This window comes from Durio zibethinus, chromosome 25 (assembly GCF_047325235.1).
Source record: "Durio zibethinus cultivar Kanyao isolate XHJ-2024 chromosome 25, ASM4732523v1, whole genome shotgun sequence".
In the NCBI taxonomy this organism is placed as follows: domain Eukaryota; kingdom Viridiplantae; phylum Streptophyta; class Magnoliopsida; order Malvales; family Malvaceae; genus Durio; species Durio zibethinus.
Genome location: NC_143186.1, coordinates 8,500,455 through 8,523,789, shown reverse-complemented (window position 1 = coordinate 8,523,789; position 23,335 = coordinate 8,500,455). Strand labels below are relative to the sequence as shown.

At 31.2% G+C, this 23,335-nt stretch overlaps 1 pseudogene; it reads left to right on the top strand.

Moving 5' to 3' along the window:
- The first annotated feature begins 6,487 nt into the window (after nt 1-6,487).
- Nucleotides 6,488-21,529, top strand: LOC149511587 (UPF0481 protein At3g47200-like; annotated as a pseudogene).
- Nucleotides 21,530-23,335: the final 1,806 nt, after the last annotated feature.

Sequence of the window (23,335 nt, the reverse complement as noted above, 5' to 3'; positions counted from 1 at the left end):
ATTATTAAAAGTAATGTTTGTTGATTCAATAAAAATTGTATTTGTGTAGTAAGAATAATTATGTTTCATCATTGATGAAATATTACATTTTTTAATCAAGAGTTGTTTTACGAAAGAAAAAAAAGCATTTTCATCCATTATATAAAGTTTTTTTTTTATATTGTGGCCAAAAAAAACTATAGAATCATTTTCTCTATTCTACTTAGGGTTTTGTTGTATTTATAAGTGTTTATTGGCCTAGATTATATTTAATGCCAAACTTAAATATGATATCAACACCATACATATTTACTAAAATCCAATCTAATTTAATAATTCGTGTCTCAAATTTTGATATGCCTTACCATATTTGTAGATAGTATGATTCAAGTCCGTCTAAATTATTTTAAAAAATAAATTTAAATGGGTCGATCCCCTAGTAAAGGATTAATCCCTTTTACCTATAGTCAAAGAAATTATTATGTGTGAAAATATTTGTTTTTAAGATAAATAAAAATATATCAAAATATAATAAATAAATTTCCTAATTTCATTTATAAAAAATTAAATTAATCTTTTATAAAATTTCCTAGTTGTTATTTGAGAATGGAATTAAACGTAAGATACAAGAATGGAATTAAACGTAATAAAATTTCCTAGCTTTTATATCAGAATTAAGCATAACCAACCATATACAAAAAGTCAACTAAACATACAACAACCAATGACTGGTTTGTTCAGAAATAAACATAATATAAAGGAGCTTAAAAAGTATACTCTGGAGCATGGTAAGCCAAAGGTCCGCTAAATTCGAGTAGAATGAGAAAAAGCTGCCATTTCTATTTTATTTAAATATCTTATTATTAATCTAAGAGATAAACAAACGAGCTCTGACCCACTACATCCATTTATATTTGGCCAAACATAATCCCAGAAGCGAATCGGCTTACCATTGCCCAATCAAAGTCTAACCCAAGTTCTGCCTGAAAGTTTCTTTAAACCAAATAATACATTTCTAGATGCAGGATATATCTCCAGGTTAGTGGAAATGACTTCATCTCACTTTAAGGACAAATGGCTGTATCAAGGATCATGTCATCATCAAATCTACTTGCAAGTTATAGCATAGTTTGTTCTTCAAACCAAAAAATATTGGGGTATGATTGGTATGAAGGTGGGTAAATGTTTGAGAGCATGTGGGTGGGCAAATGATTCAACGTATATGATTGAAAAATAAAAATCATAGCATAGAATAATATTGTTTTATTAATTTTTGAATGACATGATTCATTGTAAATGTTTGATAACACAATCTTAAATTTATTTTTTATTATATTTGCAAATAAAATAATAAATTTGATTATTTGACAATTGGCAACAATAAATTTATTTTAAAAATTTTTATGTAAAAAAAATAGTCATTGCTACAATTATTTGACTTGGTTGTGTCAAAATAATCGCAATGATAAAATTTACTGTTAAAATTATATAAATCATTGTGAAAAATATCTTTCCAATGACAATTAATAGTTATGTAAAAGATTTTAAAACGATTATAGTTCTTGTTAAAATTATTGTTTGTAACAACAAAAAATCATGATGCTTAACATAATTAGCAATTATATATAAAAAAAATATACGTTGCAAAATATTATAAGGCAATGAAAATATTATTGTTATGACAAAATTTTTATAACAATGATATTTAATTGTTACTACATATGTTATGTAATGAAAACAATATTGTTACTTAAAAGTTTTGTAACCAATTTATATGTTTGTTGAAAATAGTTTAATAAATGACATTTAATTGTAACGAAATATGTTATATAACCACAATAATATGATTACTTAAGAGATTTTGCAACCAATATTTAATGATCACTGAAAATAGTTTAACAACCAATATTTAATCATAATGAAATATGTTATGTAACCATAATAATATGGTTACTTAAAAGTTTTTGCAACCAATATTTAATGGTTGTTGAAAATAATTTAACAAATGACATTTAACAGTAACGAAATATGTTATATAACCACATGAATATGGTTATATAAGAGTTTTTACGACCAATATTTTATGGTTGCTAGAAAAAGTTTAAACAATAACATGTAATCGTTACAAAATCTTTTATGTAATTAAAATAATATTATGACGTAACATTTATTGCAACCAACTTATATGATTGCTAAAATGAAGATTATACAATGCTATTTGTCATTACAAAAACAGTTTTTAACAATTATGTTTTTTTGTTGTGTAAAAAATTTGACAACAAATAAAATATTGTTACGATAAATTTTTTGTAGCCAGAATAATATTGTTGCATTAACTTTTTTTTAACCAAAAAATACTATTGCTAATAAAAGATTTTAAACAATGGCTTTTATCGTTACAAATAAATGATTTATATGGCAACAACCAAAAGTTGTTACAAAATCTATTTTTACCAACGATATTATTTGTTATTGCAACAACTCTAAAACAACGAGGTTATTAGCAATGATCCCATAATTACAAAAATCATTTTAAAACACTTAAATAAATTGATATATAGCAAAGACTTTGATCGATACTAAATGTCCATTTTTTTTTTGTAGTGATATTTTTTAGGAGGGTTGGTTAATCCATTTTTTCCATTGGAGAGGTACTTAGCAGCACCATGGCTTTTTCTTTTCCTTTGGAAATCTCCATAGCCACTTCATAAGAAGGGCTGGCTTGGTTAAAGTCCACCTCCTTCGTTAAACTCAAGACTAAGAATATGAGTATATTTGTTAACAATTGGGTAAAATATTGAATATTTTTTAATTTAAATAATTAGGGTTCAAATTTTGATAAACTCAACTACAAAAAAAAAAGAAGAAGATATATTTGTTCTAATTATAAGATTTAATTAAAACAATCATTTAAATTAAATCTTATTTGATTCATTCGATGCCACGATTACTATGTATTAGGGAATTACAAACTGGATGTCCAATCCATTAATTAGCTGTGATCTACGCTACAATTATCATAAATAAAATGTTCAATTTTATTTACGGTTGAACCATTATGATTATAAATACACATTAAATAAAACAAATCAATTTTGTTTAATTTATCAAACTGAAAATGTCGTTTTCATTTGGTTTATAATAGCACAATCCTAGCATTTAAAAAGCCCTCAAAAGTAATTCTGATGTGGTTGAATAAGTTCCTACAAATCCTACTATGGTTCCAAACAAAATCACTTCAAAATTGGCAACAAGTTTGTAGCTCCAAATCTGGTATGAACCGGAAGCTTTAAGGTAGCCCAAGCAAGGTAGAACAACGGTAATTAAACATTATTAAAAATTTGAGGATCGAGTGGGGTCTGAAGTCTGAACTTAGTCTTATATTTTCCCAATTAGACTAGACTGATCAACCCATGAACACCATTTGGTCGCTCTAGAGAAGAGTCCTCTACGCAAAATATTTGAGCAATGGTAGATGACAAATGTATAGCTGACGTTTCCATTAATGATATAGGCTGTAAGGTTTATAATTAAAGCATGCATGTATGAAATTAAACAGGCAAGATGTGAGGCGAATAAAGTATTTTTCTTCTTATTTTCAGATTTTTATATTATATTAATCTCTGTATTTAGAGTCAATGGATATTTTAAATCTATCTCTATTTTCATTTTCGTGAATATTTATGAGTATAAATAATTCTTATACCTATAGTTTTTTTTAAAAAATAAAAATAAAAATAAAATTTATATTTTTAGTTTTTATATTTTTATCTTGCATATTTATGTAAAATTTTTTATAAATATATATTAATATATATTTTAAATAAAAATATATTAATTTTAATTAATTTAAAATAATAATTTATATTATTTAATTAAAAATTTATTTATTAAATATATGTGTAGGGTATGGGTATAAGTATAAGTACACGATGGATGTTATATTATTCATACCCATCTTCATATTTGATAAAAAATTTAAAATCATACTCATCTTCAATTCGCATCTTTGCAATATAATACTTTTCTATATTTTTATTTGGATAAAAAATCGAATTTTTTATTGTGTAAGTGAAATTGACATCTATCTATAGGTGTACACATCCATAGAGTAAAAAGAAGAAAAAAATTGGATTGATTTTCCCAAAAGGGTAGCAAAATTTTCGTCCAAAAATGATCTTTCTAAATATTTTGGTGCCAAAAAATTAAATTTGGATGGAAGATATCATGCATCTTGGAAATTAAGAAACCACGTACATCCTAAATTGGATCTCATACTTAACTTTAAAATGAATGATTCGTACTCAACAATTGCAAATTTGTATTATTATAGACATTTAATTTTATTCAAGTATTTGTCATTTAGAATTATTAATTGGACTCAATAAAGCTCTAATTTGTTTAAAGTTTAAAAATGCGAATTTCATTACTTGATTCGTTCTTGAAATTTTATGGCTTAATCTTTTGATCGGCTTCGATTTTAACCCAAATTAGGCATTGATTTAGAGATTGATTTTTTGGATGTTTTTATTTGTTAATTGGGCTTTATTGTTTATTCATGATTGATCTTTGAGCCCAAAATCATGATTGGGTGTCTTAAACCCAAATAAGAATAGCCTAAGTTTTTATTTTTGTTTTATTTTTATTTTTATTTTCATTTTCATTTTCATTCTTGATTTTGTTTTAATTTTGATAAAAATAGAAAAACAAAAAAAAGAGATAAAATAAAAAATTAAAAGGGGAAAGTTTACAAACTCGGTCTCAGTTCCTTGGAAAATCATCTTTGAATCTATGAGAATTAAGGGAAGGAGTAAAGCAATCAAATCTGTTCAAATCTTCTTAATTGAAATCAGAATTAATGAATCGAAAGTTTTGCAAAAGAAATTCTTAAAGAAATATGGAGAATCAAAATAAAGACAAAATCAGAAAAATGCAGGAAAACATTATCATAAAATTCAAAATCAAAATAGTAGACGATTCATCTTTAATGAAATCCTAGAATTTTTAGCAAAAATTTCACTATAATAGGATCATCGACGGCAACCAAAAAATATACAGAGAGAGAGCACAGACAATCCACAATAGAGAAATAATAACAATCAAAAGAAAAATGCAATGAGCATTCATTTTTCTATTTAGCAGAGAGTTTGTATTCCTAAGGGTTTCGAGTTTAGTTTGCTATGAGGTTGCTTTTATGGGTTTTTGTCTTTGTGAAAAAAGAAGGGATGTTTTTGGTGGCTTGACGTTGTTTGCGTGGTGTCTTGTGATAATTTTTGGATGGTGGCAGAAGAAGCTTTGCCTTTAGATCTATTATAATCTAAAGTTTTTCTTAGAAATCTGATTAGGAAAACAGGATTAGGAGATTGAGAGGATTTAAAGGGATATTTTTGGATTGTATGAACTTGTATGTTTTCAGGATCATGCAGGACATAGCTATGAGAATTTTGTGCCTCTCTTGACCTGATCGCTGTTGCTATCATGTCCCCCAAAAAATTCGTGAAGTAAACGCAGCAGCCTACAACCCACAATTATTCATTATTGGTCTTCTTTGCTATAGTCAACCAGATTTAATTACTGAACTTGGAACGTTGTAAATGGAACCATCTTTACGCATTTCTGAAAAGGGCAGCTGAAACCAATACAGGCGCTAACCTTAAAATTTTCCTCAGATTGATCGACGACTTGCTACCAAAGATCAAGGCTTGTTACGAGGTAATTGCTCTCCGTTCTTGCCACATTTTATCTGATGAAACACAGGAGAAGATACAGAAGAGTTGTAGGTGGAATTCATTGGTTTCAATTTTAGTGGATACATGCATCATCATTGAACTGTTTTTAAGAGCATATTTAAAGGAATGCAAAGACAATGTTTTCCTTGCTAGAGCAGGTGTGCTACATAATATCCAACGTGACTTGCTCTTACATGAAAATCAACTTCCTTGCATTTGCTGAAGATCCCAATTTCCCTTCCTTTCTTGATCTTACCTGTCATTTCTTCGGTGATTATTACAATCAAAGCATAGCCATTCAAGATGTACTATCATAAAAAAGTTGCTATAGGGAATATAGATAAAAATTAGAGCTGGAGCAAAACATTTCACCTACCACATAATATTCCACACTCATCACCTCAGATGTATTGCGACTATTAATGAACGGATCCAAATAAAAGTAAAACATTTCAGGGCGGGTCGGATAACGTCTTCAATATTGACACCATCATCCCCAAAATCTGGAGAAAATGAACCTGAAGAAAGCAGCTTGGAGGAAGGCAATCAACAAGGGGAATGTTTATGCAGTGCAGTAGTTATGTTGCGTGAAGTGGGTGTGAAATTTGAAGTAAGGTCAAGCAGATTCTTACTTGACATAGAATTTAATGGAAACACTGGAGAGCTGAAAATAGTCTCCTTGAAAGTGGATGATTTGACTAAATCATTTTACCAAAACGTCATCGCCTGGGAAATGCCACTATTCACATGAGGCTTACATTTGCGACTATATCTTTCTAATGGAATATCTAATCAAATCTATTGAAGATGTGGATGTACTTGTTCGAAGAAGAATTATCTTCGACCAACTTGGCAGCCATGAAGCAGTAGTAACTCTGTTCAACCAACTCTGCAAACTTATTAAAGTGGAGAAAAGCCATTACTCTGGTCTGTTCAAGATGCTCAATGCATACACTGCAGTTTGCCATCATAATTGGATAACAACCTTGAAACACCACTATTTCTCAACTCTATGGAGAGGTGTTACCATCACTTACCACAGTAGCTGCACTTACCCTTCTTGTGCTTACTCTGATACAAACGATTTGTACACTCATTTTGCTTTGAAGTGCATGCTTTTGTGTTGTTAGATCGAAATCAATTGTTTTAGCTCAAACACTCAAAACCATAGACAGATCCACTGGAACGTGTTTGCGTTGATAGCTAACAGGTGTTTTATTTTCTTTAGAAATTTATTCATTTTATATTTTTATTCTATCATATTGCCAACTTATTTGAATTTAATTAGCATACTTTTTGTTATACTAGTTTTTTTTTTTTGTTAAAAATGTTTTTTTGTTGTATTTAACTTTTATGTTTACTCCTATCCCGTCCCCAAAGCGAGAAGTTTGTCTGAGGATTAACTTCCTGTCTTGATTCTAGCAAAGGAGCCATTTATAAATTGAAAAACAAAATAAAATAAAAATTTGCGCAAACTAAAAACACTAATTAGAAAATTAGCAACAATACCAATTTCTAATTCGAATATACATCCATATCCATAACTTAAATTTTAGTATGTTTATTTTTAGCTTTTTTTTAATTTAATAAATATTTTTTAATTATAAAAAATATAAAATTTATAAAAATTGTAATTTTATATGTGAGATTCACTTATGTCAATTTTTTTCATTTTTTTTTCTTGTTTAATTTTTAAACTAAATAAATATTTAATAAAACTCTTTTTATATATTTTTTAAGACCTACTCTAGTGGCATACAATCAACAGTACCATTTTCTTAAACTATCGCCTGTCATTTTCAGGTTTCTTTTTTTTTTTTATGCCCCTCTTTGGCTTTTTTTATTTTTTAACTTTTTCTTTTAAATTATGTAATAAGTATTTTTTTAATTATAATAATATATTTTTGAAGATTTTATTTTTTATATTTGGTATCCATTTATATCAAAAAAATTTTTACTTTTCTTTTTTTTTTACATTTTTTATTTTTTAATTAAAAAATATTATTAAAATTTTTATTTTTTAGAATCTATTTGATATCAATTGTATGTTGACACATGCTTTTTTTTCCTTTTTTAATATTTTTAAAATTTTAAATATATATTTTTAAAAAATAGTATTCTTATGCGTGGAATTCACTTATACAAAATTTTATTCTTTTACTTTTTTTTTTACCACTTTTAACTTTTTTTTAAATATTTAATAAAGATTTTTTGGAAATTTTTTTATAGGACACACTTAAGAAATGTACGGTTCGTTCCTTGGGCTAATGCGCATCATTTTCAAGGTTTCTTTTTTCGTTTTTTTTTTTTTTGTTTTAAAACTTTTTCTTTTAAATTATTTAATAAATATTTTTTAAAATTATAAAGATATTATTTTAAAAGGTTTTTTTGTTTTTTTTTTGGTATCCGTTCATAGCGAACTTTTTTTTTTTTTTACTTTTTTTAACTTTTTTCTTTTTTAAATTTTAAAAAAATTTAATATAGTTTTTTAAATTTTATTTTTTTGTTCTACCTAATTGATATAAATGATATGTCATGTGTTTGTTTTGTTTTTCTTTTTTTTTAAATATATTTTTTAACAAATAAATTTTTATATTTTTTAAGCCTCACTTGATATTAAGAATATGTCAATATGCCATATGTTAAGTTATTTGACTTCTTTTTTGCTTTACCTTTTTTTTTGTTATTTACTTTTTTTAAAAAAACATTTAATATTTTAAAAAATATATTTAAAATTTGTTTTAATATGGGATCATTTAATATGATTATTTAAAATTTTCTTTTTAATCTTTTTAAAAATTCATGATATAAAATTTTTTTCTTTTTATAATTTTTTTGTTTTAGATTTTTATTTTTTAATTTGATATATTTTATGATAATAGGATGTCAATTTTGGTATTCACCTATCACCCTTATTTGAATTTTTTTTCATTTTTTTAATGAGATAAATTTTTAAAAAAGTGAACAGAGATGATAAAACAAAAAGATGTTAACCCCTTGCATTTTTTGTTTGATAAAAAGATTAATATCCAAAATGTTTTGATCCATATCGATTCAATATTGGTGTTTTTGTAAAAATCAATATCAAATCAAATCATATTTGTTTCTTATAAAAAAGATAGGAATGAATAAAAAAAAATTAGGATGTTCTGCCTCAAGTCACTCCATGCTATATGTTTTGTATATATTTAACTTTATCTAAATTTTGTAAGAAAAAAATGTTAATTAGGTGTTGCGTAAGACTCCCATTTGCTTATTTATTTAATTAGATAGATTTTATAATAAAATAAGTCAATTTATGGGAATAATAAAACAATCGTATCATATAGGTTTCTATCCATTTTGATTGAATATAGGCACCTTTGTAAAAAATTGGTATCAAATCCATTTGAGATAAGAGACCAATTTAAATATTCACGTATTATCCTCATTTGGTTTTTTCACCTTTTATCATTTTTTTATTTTTTAAAATTAAATAATTTTAAAAAATAATAATAAATATGAATGACAAAATAAAAAATTTTTTAACCCACTTTAATGTGTGGGGACTCATCTAATTGTATTTAAATAAATATTGGACTCTCAAACCAAAGTTCAATTGTGAGTTGATGACAGTTTGAAAATAGTAAGACCATTGACTAGCTAGCAAATTGGAGCAATTAATTTGTTGTGAACTTGGCAATATTATCCTATTACATATTGGACTATACTAAATAAATTAAAATGATTCTCTAGGAAAAGGCAAATTTGATAAGTGGCTGATTAAAAAATAGCTAAATACCACATGCATTTCATTGCTATCAGAGCCCTCATGTCATGCGCAGAGGTGGTGTGAACTCTTATATATCCCAGTGACCTTCTTATTATGTTCAATGTGAGATTCAGGACTCCTCTTTAGGTCCGTGACATTCTTTCGCACACAACCTCGTGACGCCTTCGTCATGGAGGCTGGTTACCCTACCTATCTCCCTCAAGGTGCTCGACGTGGATCGAACGGTTTAGGGCTAGCTCTGATACCACTTGTCACGGGTCGAGACTTAAGCTTTGAACTCGTGCGGCTCCGGGCATTCACCCTTCTGGTGTCCTAGATCAGCCTATCTATCTCGGTTCACACCCTTGTGAGGTATTGTCCGCTCTGGCCCCCCTGACCTCACGGTTTTATCCTACAAAAGGCGCCTTACAAGGCAGAGGTGGTGTGAACTCTTATATACCCCAGTGACCTTCCTATTATGTTCGGTGTGGGATTCAGGACTCTTCTTTAGGTCCGTGACACTCACGCTTGGCTAGGTTGCTAGGTGAACGGCAGTGAAAACTAATTCAAGAAGAGAAAATATAAGCTGATATTTTTTCTATTTTCATTGGCTTCCTCTCGTTTTCAAAGAAGAGCTACTCTCCAGGAATCAACTGTTGTGGTTCATATATAAGCATTGCCAGAGGCAGACAGCTACAGCCTAAAGGTTTCAGTACTTCAACTACCATTTACCGCTGGCTCCAATTTATTTATTGCTTCTTAGTATTTTCCTCTATCATTATTTCCCTTCATTGGACATTGTTATTCAACTTCTTCGCTCAAGAAAATTAGCTATAGCTTTCCCCACATAACATTTCCAATGTTTGTTGTAGACACCCAATTGGGTCCGGGCTCAGATCAATTGGGCCTGGCCCAAATGGGTAAGACCCAATTCAATTTTTATCCTGTATTTTTTTTTCTGTTTCTTTTGTATTTTATGTATTTTATTATTTATTATTATTATTATGTATTAATATATATTTATTTTTTTTATTATTAGATTAGATTTATATGTATATAGTTATATATTTATTATTATTATATTATTATTATTATTATTATTATTTTTTGTTTTTGTTTTGTAATATATTTTTGGGTTTATCTTATTTTATTTGTTATTATTTTTTTTAATTATCTGTTCTGATTTTTTTTTCGATTTTCAGATATTATTTTTTAATTTTTTTATACTATAATATCTTTTGATTTATCTTTTCTAATTATCTAGTATTTTTTTTATTTTGATTTTAATTTTGGATGGCTGGGATTAAAAGATGAAGAATCCCACTGTGGAGGGGAACTCAATCAGAAGAGTCCAATTGGATTCAAAGATTGAATCCCCGTCCAATGAGGAATTGAGATTGATCAGGAACTCCGATCAACCCCTATAAAAGGCACCTCCTGGAATAGATGCTGAGGGGAGAAAACAGTAAGCAAAGCTACTGATTTGAGAGAAAAAGAGGCGTATAGGAAGCTAGGAAAAGTTTATGAGCGTTCTGGGAGTGAGAAAAAATTTTTAGAAATTTTTGGCGAAAAATTTTTCTGGAAATTTCTGAGAAATTTCCAGATTTCGGCGAAAATTCAGGCGAAATTTGAATTTTCCGACAACAATTCCGGCAAACATTGAAGTTTTCAGCGACCTGCCCAGTTTCCGACGAAGAATCCCAGAAACCAGTGATATTCCGGCCAACTTCCGGTGAAATTTCCAGATTTCGACGATATTTTCTAGAATCTGGCACCGGTGTTCTTCAGCTTTTAGAGAGAAGGGAGAGGAAAAGGGAAAAAGAGAGAGAGAGAGGAGGAGCGTTCTGCCGAAAAATGAAGGGGATTGCCTTTTATACCCTCCCAAAACGACGTCGTTTTGGCCTTAAGTAACCAGAGGATCTGCGTGTTTTGCCGAACCCGACCCGACCCGAGCGTCGACCCGCTTTCTTGACCAGCGCGTGCTGCCCCTCCTCCAAGCCGAGTCGAGCTTCCAAGCCATTCCCCCGAGCCGTTTTCTTTTCCTTGAGCCGAGCCGAGCCGAGCCTCGATCCGAGCTGCTCCAGGTTTTTTTTTTTTCATTTATTTGTTTATTTGTTTATTTGTTTTTTATTTTATTTATTTATTAGATTAGGTTTATTTAATATTCTTTTTATCTTTATTTTATTTTTATTTTTATTTTGTTTTTTTATTTTTATTTATTTTCACTTTCATTTTTTTTATTTTATTATTCTATTTTCTTTAAATAAAAATCAAAATTTCCAAAAAAAAAAATTTTTAGGAAAAAGTTGAAAGTATCAATTTTCCTTAAAAAAAATAAATAAATTTCAAAAAAAATGGTTTTTGAGGAAAAGTTGAAAGTATCAATTTTCCTTGAAAATCAAAATTTCCGAAAAATATTTTTAGGAAAAAGTTGAAAGTATCAATTTTCCTTAAAAAAATAAATTTAAAAAAAAAAGGTTTTTGAGGAAAAGTTGAAAGTATCAATTTTCTTTGGAAATCAAAGTTTCAAAAAAAAAATATTTTTGAGGAAAAGTTGAAAGTATCAATTTTCCTTAAAATAAATTTTAAAAAAAAATGTTTGTGGGGAAAAGTTGAAAGTATCAATTTTCCCTACACAAAAAAAAAAAATCATTCTTTCATTCCTTTCTATTTTGATTTTTTATTTTGATTTTTCTTTAACTAATCCGACGACGGAGCCTCTGCAAGTGAAACGGTAGTTTTTCTTGCATACTCCTGAGGTGAGGGAATTTTTTCAATTTTCTGCTAAAAGTATTAGAGTCAATTGAGAATAATTTTCAATAATTAATTACTTGGTAAAATTTTAAGGCTTTTGGATAACATAAATTTAAGCTGGTACCATCTTTTGATAGGCGTTGTGAGGGTGCTATAACCTTCCTCACACATAACTGAACTCCCGAACTCTGTTCTGGTTAGCAGACCTGAACCTATTCTTTTACGGACCCTTAATTTTAGGTGTTCCCTAAAAGGACAGATTCCTTAGGTGGCCAATCGCACCTAGACAAAAAAAGATTGGTGGCGACTCCTAAAAGTCAATGTCTAGCGATAGATCCCCGGATCTAGACGTTACGACAGCTTGGCGACTCCACTGGGGACGTTGAGAGTCAGGCCAGCAAATAATTTGTGTTATCCAAAAGCCAAATGAAATTGAACCTTGTTGTATATATGTGTTGTTATTCATTCATGTTTTATTTACTTTGTTAATTATGTCATTCATGTGCATGTGCATAACATGAGCTTTACACCCGAGCTCCGTCCCTCTAGGAGGGAGTAAAGTACCTATTGCTTTCATGAGGTCTAATGCCTCCGTAGTGGCTAGCGAAATACTCCCACTCAAATTAAACATTTTTCGCTTGTAGCCTGTAATGGGTGAGGATTAGGGTGCCTTACTAGTCTGTGATGGACAGGGATGTAAGGAGCAATTTGAGAACCTTTAGACTTTAACCTTAAAACCGCATGTAGTGAACCTTAAGAGTGCCTACACTAAGATAGAGCCCTTTCTACCCAATATACCCTGAAATTAGGACACAAAAAGGGTGTTTGTCTAATCATTTTGATTGTTTAACTTTGTGTGTTATTTTTATCATATGTAACATTATGCATCAGCATCACTTTCGTTTCATCCACGGAACTAACTATGTTGTTTGTCTGATTGTATGCATCTATATTCTTTTCATGATCATGTTTCAACACAATCATTTGCATTCATTTCATACTAGATTTCATTCAGAAAAATGTACATTTCATTTGTGTATCAAAGCATCATACATAAGGCACAGCATAACATTTCTAATCATAAGTATGGTACTCAAGGTCCCAAGATAGCTCCATCTAGCGAAAACCCTGTTTATCCATACAACACAAGATCTAGAGCAAGGCAAATAGAGGAAGAAAGTTCTCATAAATTTGAAAAGCTAGAAAAAGCTCAGGAGAAGATTGAAAGTGAACTAAGCAAGATTCTGGAGGCCCTTAATAACATGAATAAAGGAAAAGGAGTTGAAGGAAGTACAAGCCAGCAAGAAGTGGCTGACCCTTTGTACCCTCTAGGTTTTGGCCCACCTCAAGCCCAGTCTGCCTAAGAGGTCCTGCCACAACATTTCGTCTATCCTGGAATGCCATCAACTTTCAACCCAGGGCAGTATAATAGCTATATAAATCTTGTCTTCACTGAAAAGGCAGCAGAACCAATTCCTGATCTAGATGATGTAAAAGAGAAGGAGAAGGAAAAGATAAGGGTGGAAGCTGAGGAAAGCTCCAAAATTAGCATGCTAGAGCAGAGGCTACGGGCTGTGGAAGGATTTAGCTTTTATGGGTCAGTTGATGCTACTGGGCTCTGCCTAGTTCCTGATGTGGTTATCCCCTATAAGTTTAAAGTACCAAAATTTGAAAAATATGACGGTACAAAGTGCCCCAAAACCCACATCACCATGTATTGCAGAAAGATGGCAGCTCATGCACATGATGAAAAACTCTTGATGCATGTCTTCTAGGATAGTCTTACTGGTTCTGCTGCCAGGTGGTATGTTCAGTTGGATAGAACCCACATTCGCTCCTGGAGCGATATGGCTCATGACTTCATCAGTCAATATCGACACATCATCGATTTGGCCCCTGATCGTTTATCTTTACAAAATCTAGAGAAAAAGTCAAATGAGTCTTTTAAAGAGTATGCCCAGAGGTGGAGGAATATTGCTTCTCAAGTACAACCTCCTTTGACTGAGAAAGAAACTACAGTGTTATTTGTCAGTACTTTGAAGCCTCCCTATTATGAAAAGATGATAGGAAATGCAACTAAGAATTTTGTCGACATGATGATCTCTGGAGAAATTATTGAAAGTGCCATAAAAAATGGCAAGTTGAAAGAAGGAGAAACCAAGAAGGCATCATAAAAGAAAGAAACTGAAGCTCAAGCTGTGAGCTTTGATAGACAACAATTCGGGGGTTATCAACCCTATCCATCCCAAGGTTACTCTCCATACTATCCTGCTGTGAATAATGCCTCATCCTACCCATACCAGCTAACCCCACAACCATCTTATTCATCCACTTACCGCCTTAACATTCAAGCTCCTGTAAAAACCCAAATTCGTCCTACTAACCCAGCAAGTGGCTCACGAGAACAACGGACTACTCGAGAAAAACCTGTATTTGATCAAATCCCTATGACTTATACAAAGTTATATCGAGAACTCTATAATAGTCACTTGATTGCCCCCAGCCATGTGGAACCACTTAAACCACCCTATCCAAAGTGGTATGATCCTACAGCCCATTGTGACTACCATTATGGAATTACTGGCCATTCTACTGAAAATTGTACTGCTTTAAAGTATAAGGTGCAACGGTTGATCAATGATGGAATGGTAAGTTTTGATCAAGGAAAAGCAACAGCACCTAATGTTAGTGTACTGAGCGAAAGTTAAGAACAGAAAGGATCCGGAGATTCACAATGAATTGAGGGGCAAGATGTCAATAGAGATTCTTCACTTGATCGCATAGGGGGACAATTTTAAAAATGGAGATAAGGCTGGTTGAAGGTTTCTTCTGTCATTTTAGGATTTCTTTTCAAACAATGTTAGATTTTTTTTTTGTAATATGACTTCACTTGTTATCATTTTAATAAAGGCAAGTCAATGCATTTCATTACATTTTTCTCTTTCACTTGACCATTACTCCATGCTTTGTTACCTTTCATAACTTTATACTCCCTTTCTTAGATTTCAGATGATGAATATTTAGACAATGATAACAATAATTCTGGGATTTAATTTTGAGAACTCATCCACGTCAATGTGAGGAGATGATTTGAGCAAAAAGTAAGCTGTTACTGAAGGTGAAATAGATATGTCTTGAAGGTGTGCAATCTTTTATACAAGTTCATGAGCTTTGTTCAATAGATGATGTTCAAGAAAGGTATTCACAATTGAGATGAAAAATGGCTATCTTTCTTTTACCATTTGAAAAACCATTTATTGTTACCCCTTTGAGCTTATCATTTTTTTTTTGAAAAATCCCAACCAAGGATCACCCTCTACACTAGAGGGTAAATTTTGAAAAAAAAAAAAAAACACCACAAAAGGTCTCAAAAATGGAAAGAGAAAGAAAAGCAAAAGAAAAATAAAAGCCACACATGACTTGGGGCAAAGTAATGAGAATCTTTTGTGTGAGGAAAGAAAAAGTAGTGAAACGATGTGGGGGCAAAATGCCAAGTTGTATCAAATGATCCTTTGGTTTTGAACCTTTTTAATACATGTTTTGAGCCTATTATATCTTTTTTTCATGACCCTTCACCTTGGCCTACATTACAACCTTGAAAAGTCCATTTGGATCAAATGTGAATACTCAACTTGAATGATCATAGGTTGAGCAAAGACATGCTCATGATGAAGCAATGGAATCATGCTACACGAAAGATATCAACAATGGATGAAAAATGAGAAAAGAAAAAAAAAGGGGAAAAAATGAGGAAATGAAAAAATAAAAAAAGAGATTCAAATTGAAAACCTTAAAGGGTGATTTTGGTACCAAAAAAAAAAGATCCAGGTCAAATGGCTCACATGAATGAAAGATCAAAGATATCTGAAGATCCCTCAAAGACTGGGGCAGAGTTCGCCAAGCTCAAGATGACTTCAACAGTAAATGGAATGAGTTTTTGAAAAAGAATCCTAGATTAATGTTGAAAATGGTCTGAATATTCATCATTTGGACATATCATTCACCTCAATGACATCCAATTTATTTCCTTTCCCATTTATTTTCTACCAAAATAGATCTCCATTGATTATCTTTACCATAATTCACCTTCTGTTCTCTTATTGTTTCACCCCTAGAATGAATTGAGAAAATGCTCGATTGCATTATATTTGTCAAGAATTGAAATGATAATGAATGAATGAATATGTGTTTAAAAGAATTTTACATTCATTTGAAAAGAAATCTAAGATGATGAAGAAATGGTAGAAACCTAAAAGAGATGATTTAGAAGGATGTATGATGTGACCAAATAGAGAATATGATGGGGCAAATCTTGAAAAGCGATACAACCAAGTGATGAGTACAAGGATGAATTGGTCGAATGGTGGGAACAATCAGTGGACAGAGTTTGTTTTGAAATGATTGATGCTGAGACAAGGACCCAGTGATGGTGGATGAAATTTGTTTTAAAATTTGCTAGTGCTGAGAAATTCATTGAATGATGGTCAAGGGATGATCGATTGATGAAGCTTATTCCAAAGTATTGAGAAACTGAACAAGGAAAGAATGTGAGTGGAAAGGACAATTGAGAGCTATACTGGTTCGATCTTAGAAGAGCAGTGCAATTGGATCCTTGAGGAATCAAAGGGCTTGACACCCAAGAAAGAAAAAAAGAGCTTGAGAAACTTGAGTACCATACATTGAACAGGAATTAATTGGCCAACATTTGCATAGCATGCATTGAAAATCATGCACATTGCATAGCATACACTACTTTCAGGAAAGTATAGTGTATAAATTCAAGAAGCAGGGGTGTTCCAACATCCCATATGGAGAAGACAAATATGAAGATATTTTGCAAGATGGAGAAGAAACTTGTCAGGTAAGTTCCTAATCCTTGAAATAGGATGTCTTTTGGTATCAGGGTTGATTTATAAGACCTTTGGGCATGATCTCCTGAAATTCCCTCAAACACAACTTTCAACTCCTTCGGACATGATTGTCTAGGAGTATTTACTTTCCAAGTTCGTTGCCTCTGTTTAGAGGAGCAATTTACTTTCCAAAGTCGTGGTGCCTCTGTTTAGAGGAGCAATTTACTTTCAAAGTTCCGTTGCCTCTGTTTAGAGGAGCAATTTACCTTTCCAAAGTCGTGGTGCCTCTGTTTAGAGGAACAATTTACTTTCAAAGTTCCGTTGCCTCTGTTTAGAGGAGCAATTTACTTTTCTAAGTCGTGATGCCTCTGTTTAGAGGAGCAATTTACTTTTCCAAAGTAGTGGTGCCTCTGTTTAGAGGAGCAATTTACTTTCAAAGTTTCGTTGCCTCTGTTTAGAGGAGCAATTTACTTTTCAAAAGTCGTGGTGCCTCTGTTTAGAGGAGCAATTTACTTTCCAAAGTCGTGGTGCCTCTGTTTAGAGGAGCAATTTATTTTTCAAAGTCGTTGAGCCTCTGTTTAGAGGAGCTTTGGTCAAAAAAATAAAAAACAAAAAAACAAAAAGTGACAACGTTGAGTTGAGTCTTGATTGGGTGTCTACGTCTTTGCGCAATTTCTGTTTCACAGAAAATGTGCAAAGAGGGGCAGCTGTAGACACCCAATTGGGTCCGGGCCCAGATCAATTGGGCCTGGCCCAAATGGGTAAGACCCAATTCAATTTTTATCCTGTATTTTTTTTTCTGTTTCTTTTGTATTTTATGTATTTTATTATTTATTATTATTATGTATTAATATATATATTTATTTTTTTTATTATTAGATTAGATTTATATGTATATAGTTATATATTTATTATTATTATATTATTATTATTATTATTATTATTTTTTGTTTTTGTTTTGTAATATATTTTTGGGTTTATCTTATTTTATTTGTTATTATTTTTTTTAATTATCTGTTCTGATTTTTTTCCCGATTTTCAGATATTATTTTTTAATTTTTTTATACTATAATATCTTTTGATTTATCTTTTCTAATTATCTAGTATTTTTTTTATTTTGATTTTAATTTTGGATGGCTGGGATTAAAAGATGAAGAATCCCACTGTGGAAGGGAACTCAATCAGAAGAGTCCAATTGGATTCAAAGATTGAATTCCCGTCCAAGGAGGAATTGAGATTGATCAGGAACTCCTGATCAACCCCTATAAAAGGCACCTCCTGGAACAGATGCTGAGGGGAGAAAACAGTAAGCAAAGCTACTGATTTGAGAGAAAAGGAGGCGTATAGGAAGCTAGAAAAAGTTTATGAGCGTTTTGGGAGTGAGAAAAAATTTTTAGAAATTTTTGGCGAAAAATTTTTCTGGAAATTTCTGAGAAATTTCCAGATTCCGGCGAAAATTCGGACGAAATTTGAATTTTCCGGCAACAATTCCGGCGAACATTGAAGTTTCCGGCGACCTGCCCAGTTTCCGACGAAGAATCCCAGAAACCGGTGATATTCCGGCCAACTTCCGGTGAAATTTTCAGATTCCGACGATATTTTCCAGAATCCGACACCGGTGTTCTTCAGCTTTTAGAGAGAAGGGAGAGGAAAAGGGAAGAAGAGAGAGAGAGGGGAGGAGCATTCTGTCGAAAAACGAAGGGGATTGCCTTTTATACCCTCCCAAAACGACGTCGTTTTGGCCTTAAGTAACCAGAGGATCCACGTGTTTTACCGAACCCGACCCGACCCGAGCGTTGACCAGCTTTCCTGACCCGCGCGTGCTGCCCTTCCTCCAAGCCGAGCCGAGCCGAGCCTCGATCCGAGCCGCTCCAGGTTTTTTCTTTTTCATTTATTTGTTTATTTGTTTTTTATTTTATTTATTTATTAGATTAGGTTTATTTAATATTCTTTTTATCTTTATTTTATTTTTATTTTTATTTTGTTTTTTTATTTTTATTTATTTTCACTTTCATTTTTTTTATTTTATTATTCTATTTTCTTTAAATAAAAATCAAAATTTCCAAAAAAAAATATTTTTAGGGAAAAGTTGAAAGTATCAATTTTCCTTAAAAATAAATAAATAAATAAATTTAAAAAAAAATGGTTTTTGAGGAAAAGTTGAAAGTATCAATTTTCCTTAAAAAAATAAATTTAAAAAAAAAAAGTTTTTGGGGAAAAGTTGAAAGTATCAATTTTCCTTAAAATAAATTTTAAAAAAAAATGTTTGTGGGGAAAAGTTGAAAGTATCAATTTTCCCTACAAAAAAAAAAATCATTCTTTCATTCCTTTCTATTTTGATTTTTTATTTTGATTTTTCTTTAACTAATTCGACGACGGAGCCTCTGCAAGTGAAACAGTAGTTTTTCTTGCATACTCCTGAGGTGAGGGAATTTTCTCAATTTTCTGCTAAAAGTATTAGAGTCAATTGAGAATAATTTTCAATAATTAATTACTTGGTAAAATTTTAAGGCTTTTGGATAACACAAATTTAAGCTGGTACCATCTTTTGATGGGCGTTTTGAGGGTGCTATAACCTTCCTTACACGTAACCGAACTCCCGAACTCTATTCTGGTTAGCAGACCTGAACCTATTCTTTTAGGGACCCTTAATTTTAGGTGTTCCCTGAAAGGACAGATTTCTTAGGTGGCCAATCGCACCTAGACAAAAAAAGATTGGTGGCGACTCCTAAAAGTCAATGTCTAGCGATAGATCCCCGGATCTAGACGTTACGACATTTGTGATTTGTGAAAATTCATGTAGAGAAGGTTGTTGAACACGAGACATTAATTTCTAGTGAAAACAAAATAATGGGATTATGTTTTTCTCTTTTTAATGCTAAAGTTCATGTTCATCCTGAGGAGGTTGAAGGACGGAAAACAATCTGATGATCGATGGACAATCTAGCAACAATCCAAGGAGCGGAAATAGTAGAAAATAATAATTTCTCAGAAGATCTAATTAACACTTTGGCAGACGATTTTCAATATGTGTTAAATTTATATAAGAATTAAGAGACCAGCGAGAAACCTGATTATTTAATCCTTTCTGTTCCCCTCAAACTCCGTAGAGTGAATGAAGCAGCCTACAGCCCTCAATTAGTCGTTGTTGGTCATCTTTGCCTTCATGAGCCATTTTTGGAGAGCTTGGAATTGTGTAAACAGAGTTTCCTATACTCATTTCTGAAACGAGCCGAGAAGAGGGCTAACTTGAACGATTTTCTGAGATTGATCAGGGACTCTCAAGAAAAGATCCAGGGTTCCTATGCTGCGATTCACTACCACCATTGTCCTTTGGTGTCAGATGTAACAATACAGAGACTGGGGTGGGGTATTTGCAATTACTTGTCGTTGATAGGGATGATTTTAATGGATGCCACCTTCATTGAACTCTTCTGGAAAGAATATTAGAAGGAATCCAGAGATGATGTTATATTTTCTAAACCAGGGTTGATACATAATATTCAAAGAGACTTGATCTTACTCGAAAATCAATTTCCCTTCTTTGTTCTCAGCCAAGTATATGACCTTGCCTTTCCTGGTAATCCAAACTTCCCTTCTTTTCTTCACCTTACATGTCAGTTCTTCAACTTTTGTTACAATCAAAATGTATCCATCGAAGATATACTGTCACCAAACAGTCTCCATGGCGAGTATAGATCCAAGCTTGAAGGTGCAAAACATTTCACAGATTTGGTAAGAACATTTCAGCTACCACACTCATTTCAGACACGTCGCAGCAACGTTGAAGAATCCCTTTGTTACAAATGGATCCAAACAAAGGTAAAGCATTTGATGGAGCTGATAAGGTCCGGATTGCAACTGTCTTCCCCAAAGCCGAGAGAAAATGACCCAGAAGAAAGCTTAGAGGAGGGAAAGGTGCAGGGTGAATTTATATACGGTGCGGTTCTGCTGCGTGAAGCGGCGTGAAATTTAAAGTGAGCTCAACCAGATGCTTGCTTGAGATAGAATTTAATGGAAACAATGGAGAATTAAGAGATCCCCCCTTGAGAATGGACGAATTGACAGAATCGTTTTACCGAAACATAATGGCTTGGAAGCAATGGTACTATCCACATGACACGTACATTTGTGACTACATCTTTCTAATGGAATATCTCATCAAATCTGTTGAAGATATCGATTTACTTGTTCGAAGAATAATTATTATTAATCAGCTTGGCAGCCATAATGCAGTAGTAAGCTTGTTCAATGAACTTTGCAGACATATTAAAGTGGAGAAGAACCATTACTCTGGTCTTTTTAGGAAGCTCAATGCATATAATGCTATTCGCCAACATAGTTGGTTTGCAATCCTTAAGCTCCGGTATTTCTCGACCCTATGGAAAGGTGTTGCTACAATTGCTGCAGTTATTCTCCTTGTGCTTACTCTGATACGAACCATATGTTCAGTCATTTCCCCTTAGCTGCAAAATGTATCAAATGATCATTGCAAATTCTAGTTTTTTCATATGCATCGAGTACCCGTATATGTCAAATAGCTTTTGAACATTTGAATTTGAGCTCGATTTTCTCTGCTTCATTAGTACCCATTTTATATCAAATAGCTTTTGCAATTTCAATTTGAACTCGATTTTCTCTGCTTCATTTTATCAGATCTTCTTTATGAGTCTACAATTTTCAGTTTACTTAATTGATATCATTCTATGCGCATCTTTCCAGTTTCTAACAAGGTATATCTTGCATAAGTCTGCGTAGTTTGTACAACATCCTATCGGCGATTTATCAAATAGCCTTTTACTTTTGGAACTGAGCTGGGCCATTGGATGCAGTTCGGACTTGAGGTCGGCCATTGGATGCATTTGGGAAATTAAAATATTTTTTGAGGGTCAGTGCCTTTGGAAAATGCATAGTACATGGAGAGGAAGCCATTGTTGTTGTCAAAGTGATAACTGATGCAGGCCGCAGGGGGATAGGCAGGATTTAATTCGTTGCAGCAAGTAGAATTGTTGATTGGATTTGGAGCAATACGTTCAGTTGTTTCCAGCAAAAGTGCTAATCTGAGACGACGAGGACTCTGCCCTGGAGTGTTGCACAGCGAACAATATGGGAACCGGTCAATAACTGGATACAGCATTTCAATGTTGTATCCATAACAAAATAACATCTCACAAGCTCTTGGCCCTTTTATTTGGTATCCATTTCACGGTTTTTATTTTTTAAAATTTTGATTATAAGATTGGTAAATTTTATTGGATGTTCAATATTAGAAGTGATAATAAATATAAATATATAGTTTTAATTATTGAAATTAATTTTTAATTTTTTAATATATAACATGACAAATTTAATATGACTAAATTCAAAATATGATGAATAAATGTTGCTGAATCAACTTGGAAAGTTATAATATGAAAACCATTCTATAAAATTAAAATTGTTTACTATATAGTAGATAAATTTTATTACCATTGATTTTATAATTATAACTAAAAATCGTAGTACAAAATATTCAAAATTACAATTTATAAATACTATAAATAAAATATCTTTTCATGAATAAAAAGTTTTATAGATATGTAAAATCTAAAAATAATTAATTTTGTTAATGAGATCTTGATTTAGTGGTAAGAAGAAGACTTTAGGATCATAAGTTCCTAAGTCCAAGTTTAATCGTGTGTGAATTTTAATGTCTAATTATATTCTAGTTTATAAGTTAATTATTTATTGATTGTAACTTGATTATGATATAATAGTTGATTATTCAGTTGATTATATGAATATAATATTTGATTATGATTGTAATTTCTCAAAAAATTTAATTTTAAATGATTAAAGTTGTGTTATTATTAATTTTATTATTAATTGTATTTTTTCTGTGCTTGATTAATTTTTTGTTGCTAACTATATTGAATTAATTTTTGAATTAAAGTATATTAAAATTTTATCCATTATTTTCCTAGTTAAATTAATTTTTTATTTTAATATCATATACTTAAAAAAGAAAAAGAAAGCTTAATTTCAAATATATGATACTATTTTGTCAATCTTATATAATTCTAGTAATAACGCTCATAATATTCATGGACATTATTGAACAACTATTAAATATGGGTATTCACTATAGAGCTATACTTTAAAAAACGTTAATAATTTATTTTATCATATAAATGAAAGAATTAAAATGTCCTAAATTATTTTAAATATTATATAATAAGAGTTTTCATGATTATAATTATTATTTATTTTATTTTGTAGTGAATTGTGCAAAA